This window comes from Sorex araneus, chromosome 1 (assembly GCF_027595985.1).
Source record: "Sorex araneus isolate mSorAra2 chromosome 1, mSorAra2.pri, whole genome shotgun sequence".
In the NCBI taxonomy this organism is placed as follows: domain Eukaryota; kingdom Metazoa; phylum Chordata; class Mammalia; order Eulipotyphla; family Soricidae; genus Sorex; species Sorex araneus.
Window position 1 is genome coordinate 224,090,606 of NC_073302.1, and position 8,821 is coordinate 224,099,426.

Sequence of the window (8,821 nt, forward strand, 5' to 3'; positions counted from 1 at the left end):
ACCATGTCACACAAGACAGTCATGCAAGTGGCAGGGTAGGTCAGCAGGCAGAAGCAACAAGGGCCCTAGATCGTGCTCCTCCAGGGAAAGGAGATTACACATACCTGACATTTGCTCAGGCAGGACACTTGCCTCGCCTCGCACGGTGCTACTGGAGTTTCATCCTCAGCATCCCATAGGGTTCCCCAAGCACCACCACGAGTGGTCCCAGAGCACAGAGCCAGGAGTAAATACTTAGCACCCCTGGGTAGCACTGTAGCACTGTCATCCCGTTGTTCATCGATTTGCTCAAGTGGACACTAGTAACATCTCCATTGTGAGACTTGTTACCGTTTTTGGCATATCGAATACGCCACGGGTAGCTTGCCAGGCTCTGCTGTGTGGGCAGGATACTCTCGGTAGCTTGCTGGGCTCTCTGAGAGAGACAAAGGAATCGAACCCAGGTCAGCATGTGCAAGGCAAACACCGTACCTGCTGTGCTATCACTAATCCAGCACCACTGGGTGTTGCCCCATAACAATAAGAATTCACTGACGAGTTATTCCAGCAGATCCTGGGATACAGGAACCCGCCAGAGCCAGTCCATACCTGCCTGGAAGTGACTAGGACTGTGGAATCTTCACCACCCTGTGGTTTGGTTTGCAAATGAAAGCATGCTCCTGGGCCAGTGGTTGCTGCCCCTAGTAATTATCTCTGGGTGAGGCAGTTCCTCCTGTGATGCCAGAGCATCATGAACGAGGAGACTAGGAAAATTGATACAAAGGCTGAATGATTGTTCTGAAGATCTCATGCCTATAGCTCCCTAGAGACAGAGTTTTCTAGAATTTGGTGAATCTGATTCACTCAGACTGTTGCCAGATCTCCAACTAAATGGCTCTCCAGAGATCAATATTCTAATTTGCCAAAATAAAATCAGTTTCTGGAGAGACAATGCTCATGTTATTTAGGAATATAGTAGAAAGTTCTGTGCATTAACAGAGCCAAGATTTTGTGAGGTTATGTATTTGAGATAAATAATCAAAACTAGGAGTCTGATGGTTTCTGAAGCCACAAGTCTAGTATATGACTAACACCAGAAGCCGGTCGGTGTAAAATGCTAATGTTAGGAAGGGGCCTTTAAATGTAAGCAGAGATTCATATCAATTGTTTTAAGGAATAAGACACTGGAAGAGACAGTGTTTAGAGCGCATGCCTCGCATTCCCCCTACCCAGGTTCAATTCCTGGAACTCTAGGATCCCCCAAAGCATTGGGTGCAGCCTGGAGCCTCAAGCACTGCGTCGGGCATGGGTGCCAACTGTGTGCTGCCATGAACCGAGCTGCTGTCCTGGTCGACGGAGAGTCCCTAGCCCCCTGGGGCCTCCATACATGGTTTGCTTATTAGGCTGCAGGTGGAAAATGACTTGAAAAATATCCAGGGAAGAATGGTAAGGTCACCCGGCAAGGGATAATATAAACCTTTTTGTCTGGAAGCCAGAAAGACGGCTGGGAGATAGTATTGGCTTAAGACCTTTTGCCCTGTATGTGGATGCTTAGAGTATGACCCTGGTTAGATCCCAGTGCTATATATGGTTCCCTGTCCAGCCAGTGGGCTGGAGCGATAGCACAGCGGGTAGGCCATTTGCCTTGCACGCAGCCAACCTGTGTTCAATTCCTCCGCCCCTCTCAGAGAGCCTGGCAAGCTACCGAGAGCATCCCGACCGCACGGCAGAGCCTGGCAAGCTACCCGTGACGTATTCGATATGCCAAAAACAGTAACAAGTTTCACAATGGAGATGTTACTGGTGCCCGCTCGAGCAAATCGATGAGCAATGTGATGGCAGTGACAGTGACAGTGAGTCCTGCCAGGAGTGATCCCTGAGTGCAGAACCAGGAGTTAGCCTGAGACCATCAGAACCAAAAATAAATAAAACAAAAAGGCCATGGGTGGCAGAGCAGGGAGATCAGCTCATGAGGCTGGATCGCATGCTTCACACACAGGGGCCTTGGGCACTTGGGGCAGCCTTAAGCACAGAGCTGGGAGGATTCCAGAAACACTGCTAGGTGTGGCCAAGGCGGCGATCTCTAGAGTAACATTTCCTCTCTTTGTAGTCAACACACTGGTTCTACAAATGTTTCAGAAATCTTAGGGGATAATCTTGTATAAAAATAGTTCCAGGGTATATTAAAAATCCATATTTCCTATGGATGTCAGACAACCATACAATGAGACAGTGGAAACACCCCCCCCCCACACACACACACACATCTAGTCAGATAGGAACAGGATTCGCCATACGAATACTCACATACTGAATCAAGGAAAATAATTTAAAGTTACAGGTATAGCAACTTGCACTGCATTTCAGAAGGATCACAAATGAAAATAGGATTGTGGGGTATGGTGCCGCCAACAGGCCAACCTGTACCTGCAGGGCTATCAGCAGCCTGATGGTGTCCTTGGGCTTCCTGTTACCCCAAAATTGCCACTGTGCCTTTGGCCAGACCCCAACAACTTGGGACCAAGTTTACCAAGAAATTAAGTGGCAAAAATTTAGGTCTGTGGGAGCCACATCCATAAACCTCCTCCAACTCAGCTATACAAGCTCACTTATTGGCCTTATTTTAGAGACCCATAGACCCATAGACAAATCTTGAAAGAGATCAAAAGCCAGTTAATCTTGGACCTGCGCATGGCTGAACAGACTGGGGTAAATCAGAGAGGGCAGGTTGGCCTGTTTCTGCCCAAGCAGAGCCCCCAGCAGCCACTTGCTTCCACACTCCAAAATTGCTGCCATATCCCCAACCTGACTCCACCGTCTCAGGACAGACTTCATCAAGATATAATCGCTGACAATTCTGGTATGCAGGTTTTGTGACTGAAATCTCCAGGCTTTCACAGAGTTGGGGTGGGCTACCTCCCCCCACTTCCCAGTACACATGGAAGCACTGGCAGTCACCCCCACGAACCAACTCCAGTGCCACCCTATAAACTCTACTACTGGCCTTGCTTCAGAGGCCCCTAAATAAATCTCTAAAGAGATCAAAAGCCACAGATAAGCTCGGACCCATGCATGGCTGAACAGACCGGGGTAAATCGGAGGGGGGTGGGTTCACCCAAGCAGAGCCCCCAGCAGCCACTTGCTTCCGCAATCCAAAATTGCTGCCACACCCCCAGCCTGAATCCACCGTCTCAGGATGGACCTCACCAAGATATAATCTGTGAAAATTTTGTAATGTGGATCTTAGTGCATCAACAGCCCTGACCCAGAGACATAGCAGCAAGTCCCAGAAGACACCACAGTGCCGGAGATCTCTGTGGGCCCCATACTGAGCCAATTTCACTGGGGCACCCCAGAAGGAACAGGTGCAGTCTTCCCTGCTACTTTAGATGGAACCCCAGTGAACAAGAGCTTCCACAAGCAAGCCCCCGTCCCCGCCCCTGTATGCAGTTCCAGGACTGAATCTTCAGGCTGCATGGTGGCAGAGGACCCGGGCTGTCTCTCTCCAGGTCCCTGCCCGTCCAGCAGACTGGCTGTCATGCCCAGAATTTGCCTCCAGGTGCCATCTTAGCGCACCAACATCCCTGGCCCAGAGACTCCCAATTGAATCCCAAAATGGTTAGTGCCATATAGAGATGACTCTGGAACCCAACCATTTATAATCTATAAATTTACATTTATAATAGCCACTGTGCAAGCTCTCATGATATTCAAAATGAGCAATGGAAAATAAATTATCTAGTATCTGCCTCTGGCAGGTAGGATTGAATGGTGGTGGGAAATTTTGAGCAAAATGTAATGCCCAAAATTAGAGAGAGAATATTGGGGAAATTGTCTGCCATAAAGGCAGGGTGTGGACTGGGATATGGGTGGTGGAAGATGTCCACTGGTGGAGGGATGGATGTTCTATCATTGTATGGCTGAATCTCAAAAATGAAAGCCTTCTAACTCTCTCTCATGGTGATACAATTTTTTTTAAAAAGTAATGTGGAATTCATGCCCAATTCAATCAGCTTAATCAATGGCTGAACAAATAGCAGTACTCCTACATTATAGAAAGAAAGAAAGAAAAAAAAGAAAGAAAGAAAGAAAAAAAAGAAAGGAAGGAAGGAAGAAGGAAGGAAGAAAGAAAGAAAGAAAGAAAGAAAGAAAGAAAGAAAGAAAGAAAGAAAGAAAGAAAGAAAGAAAGAAAGAAAGGAAGGAAGGAAGGAAGGAAGAAAAAGAAAGAAAGAAAGAGAGAGAGAGAGAAAAAGAAAGAAAGAAAGAAAGAAAGAAAGAAAGAAAGAAAGAAAGAAAGAAAGAAAGAAAGAAAGGAAGGAAGGAAGAAAGGAAGGAAGGAAGGAAGGAAGAAAAAAGAAAGAGAAAGAAAGAAAGGAAGGAAGGAAGAAAAAAGAGAAAGAAAGAAAGAAAGAAAGAAAGAAGGAAGAAAGGAAGGAAGGAAAAGGAAAGGAAGGAAGGAAGGAAAGAAAAAGAAAGAAAGAGAAAGAAAGAAAGAAAGAAAGAAAGAAAGAAAGAAAGAAAGAAAGAAAGAAAGAAAGAAAGGAAGGAAGGAAGGAAGGAAGGAAGAAAAAGAAAGAAAGAAAGAGAGAGAGAGAGAGAAAGAAAGAAAGAAAGAAAGAAAGAAAGAAAGAAAGAAAGAAAGAAAGAAAGAAAGAAAGAAAGAAAGAAAGAAAGGAAGGAAGGAAGAAAGGAAGAAAGGAAGGAAGGAAGGAAGAAAAAAGAAAGAGAAAGAAAGAAAGGAAGGAAGGAAGAAAAAAGAGAAAGAAAGAAAGAAAGAAGGAAGAAAGGAAGGAAGGAAAAGGAAAGGAAGGAAGGAAGGAAAGAAAAAGAAAGAAAGAAAAAGAAAGAAAGAAAGAAAGAAAGAAAGAAAGAAAGAAAGAAAGAAAGAAAGAAAGAAAGAAAGAAAGAAAGAAAGAAAGGAAAGGAAGAAAAGTAAGAAAGAAAGAAAGAAAGAAAAGAAAGAAAGAAAGAAAGAAAGAAAGAAAGAAAGAAAGAAAGAAAGAAAGAAAGAAAGAAAGAAAGAAAGAAAGAAAGAAAGAAAGAAAGAAAGAAAGAAAGAAAAGAAAATAGGATTGAGCATAAACCACATGCCCAACACTGTTGTAAAGAACTTCAGATTCACTGGTTTCACATTAACACATTAACAATCTTAGGAGATAAGTATAGTCACCCCATAGCTCAGAAACTATCTGAGATCATATAAGAAGTGGTTTCATGGAGCCAGAGAGGTAGGACAGGGGTTATAGCACTTGCCTAGCTTGCAGTTTACCCTGATTTAATCCGAAGAACCATATAGGGTAATCCAAGCACCACCAGGAGTAATCCCTAGGCACAGAACCCAGGAATAAGTCCTGAGCACTGCCAGGTGTGGCCCACCCCACCCCTTCCCCTTCCCAAAAGGAGAAAATATTCCAACTCACACTTCTCAATGATTCCTTTACATACATTTCTGGGGATGCTGGTCTAACTTTCTCTCATGAGGTTGTACCCCTTCAGGACTCCTTCCCCTGCCCTTGATTCTAATAGTTATTCTCACTTGTTTATTCTTCCAGAAAACCCATAGAAGAATTTGATGTTCTATAAATAGAATAAAAATTCAGTGGGACTTCTATTGAAACTGTTAAAACTGTAAATTAATATCAGAAGAATTGACATTGTCTGACATTCTGTCTTCTAGCTCAGGAATCTGATCTTTAGCTCTCAGTTTCTCAACAGCGTGTAGTTTTCCTCAAGAGCGTTAACTCTGGGCTCAGGAATGACCCCTGGCAGCACTCAGACCATATTTGGTGCCAGGGATTTGATCCTGATTTACGGCCACGGCACCCTCAGAAGGCCAGTGCCTCATTTCCTGCACCATCCCTCCAGCCCTTGAGCAGATTGTAGTCCTCTGTTTCTGTAGTGATGGGTGGCGCTTTTCCAAACAATTTCCGTTCTTCTCTAGCACTTCCCCTGCCTTTGGCTCCCCTTTCCTCTTAGAATCTAGCCTTAACCCTTCCTCTTTCCTGTCTACCCCTTGACAGATTTTGGAAACCTTATTCTTTCTTTAAAAAAAATGTTAATATGTACTTTAATATATTCAGAATACTTTTATCTAAAAACCTGATCTATTAAAAATATTGATTCTTCCATACATTTCTTTTTCTTTCTTTCTTTCTTTCTTTTTTGCTTTTTGGGTCACACCTGGTGTGGCACAGGAGTTACTCCTGTTTCATGCACTCAAGAATCACTCCTGGTGGCGCTCAGGAGACCTTATGGGATTCTGGGAATCAAACCCGCGTCAGCCACAGTACACAGTTTTTCAGTACACAGTTTTTATCCAGAGTGATCATTTCCAACTATCTTTACCATAATGAACCAACTTATTAAATCCAATGACTATTTTAGAGAAAACTCATCTTCTCAAGAGTCACCTCCTAAGCCTAACTTAACAGTGTAGATAGCACCTATCCAGTTTCTTGTGCATATCTACCATGCAATTAACAGTTTCAAGAAATATTAGAAGATGTAGTCATAAGAAAAAATATATACAATAGAAAAAGGTGAATAATTACATTGAAAAAACATTGATTTTATATATTTTAACTGTGAATTACATATTCATTTAATATAAAGCAACCATAAGTTCAAATTGCTAAGCAGAGAATGAAATAAAATTTTACAACTAAAAAGTCAATAACCGGGAGCTGTAGTGATAGCACAGCGGGTTGGGCATTTGCCTTGCACGTGGCCGACCCGGGTTCAATCCCCTGAGCACCACCAGGAGTAATTCCCAAGTGCATAGCCAGGAGTAACCCCTCTGAATCACCAGGTGTAACCCAAAAAGAAAAAAAGTCAATAACTGGTTCCCCGAGTTCCTGAAGTCGCACCCCGTGCGCCCCGCGCACCCTGTCTTCGGATCTGGCTCTGTAACTGCGACCGTCCATCAGGTATCAAGCTCTCTAACAGGAAGACACTGGGGGCGTGGCCTGTGTCTTAATGGGCGTGGTCTCAAAGTGGGTGTGGCCTCCTGTCGGAGCGGTGGCTGCTAACGCAGCTGCAGTTATTCTTTGTTACCTCAGCTCAATTGGTACTGTGTATTTCTTTGAAAATTCACTTTTGGGATCTCAAACACTTACGCAAAATATCCATTAGCTTAGTTTGACACTATAAAAGCTGTCAGTGAATAAGGGAAGTTTAGCACAACCAGAGCCCCTTCTTTCCACAAGAGGGAACAGGAATAAATAACTACAAAGTTCCAACTCTCTACTTCCGTAACAATATGAAGAAGCAGCTAAAATCCCCTCCACGAAGAGAGGGAGAAGAAAAGATACCAGAAACATCAACAGGGGCTATTCACATCTGCGACCTCTCAGATAAACAATTCAGAGAGGAAATCTGGAGGAGAGTCGACCTACTCCAAGCAAACATGGAACAGACATCCAATAAATTAAGGGAGGAGATGAATGAAGCACTGGAACGGTCCACCAAGAAAATACAGGAAGAAATGAGAGCAGAAATCTCAAACCTATGAACGGAAGTCACACAAATAAAGGAATCGGTAGATGAATTAAAAATCTCACTAGAGGGGCTGGAGCAATAGCACAGCGGGTAGGGCGTTTGCCTTGCACGCGGCCGACCCAGGTTCGATTCCCAGCATCCCATATGGTCCCCTGAGCATCGCCAGGGGTAATTCCTGAGTGCAGAGCCAGGAGCAACCCCTGTGCATCGCCGGGTGTGACCCAAAAAAAGCAAAAAAAAAATAAATAAATAAAAAATAAAAATCTCACTAGATGCCCTCAACAGTAGAATGACTACAGCCGAAGACAGAATCAGCGACCTGGAAGATGAGCTACAGAAAGCTTATAGACAACAACAAATCATGGCCAAAGACCTCAAAATGGCTATAGAGCGAATCAGAGCCCTGGGGGATAACTTCAAGAGGAACAACATAAGAATCATTGGAGTACCAGAACCACAGGGAAGTAACCCCAATGAAAAAAACACAGTCAAAGACATCATTACTAAAAAATTCCCAGAACTGGAGAAGGCCGGCATCCAGATACAAGGAGTTCGAAGAGTACCAGCAAAAAGAGACCCGAATAAAAAGACTCCAAGGCATATCATAGTCAGAATGATGGATGCTATGGATAGAGACACAATTCTGCAAGCAGCAAGGTTAAAGAAGGAAATCACATACAAAGGATCACCCCTCAGATTTACAGCAGACCTGTCAGAGGAAACCCTCCCAGCCCGAAGACAATGGTGGGACATAGTGAAAAAACTCAACGAAATGAAGGCCTCACCAAGAATACTTTATCCGGCTAAACTCTCACTCAAACTCGAAGGAACCATACACTATTTCTCGGATAAACAACAGCTCAGGAACTTCATAGACTCAAAACCAATCTTGAAAGAAGGTCTAAAGGGGCTACTGTAAGACAAGGAGGAGCCCCATAAGAACAACAAATCCCACAGAAAGATGACACAAAACCCCATCACAATAATCTCTCTCAATGTCAATGGCCTAAATGCACCTATCAAGAGACACAGAGTGGCAAAATGGATCCGGAAATTAAACCCAACATTCTGTTGCCTGCAAGAAACACACCTGAACAAACAGAGTAAACATAGACTCAAAGTCAAAGGATGGAAAACAATCCTGCAAGCAAACAACCCCCTTAAAAAAGCTGGAGTGGCCATCCTGGTATCCGACAACATAGATTTCAGGATGAAAAAGATTAAAAGGGACAGCGAAGGTCATTTTCTGTATATCAAGGGATATGTACAACAGGAAGAAATCACACTCTTAAACGTATATGTTCCTAATGAACGACTGGCTAAATATTTAAAACAACTCCTAACA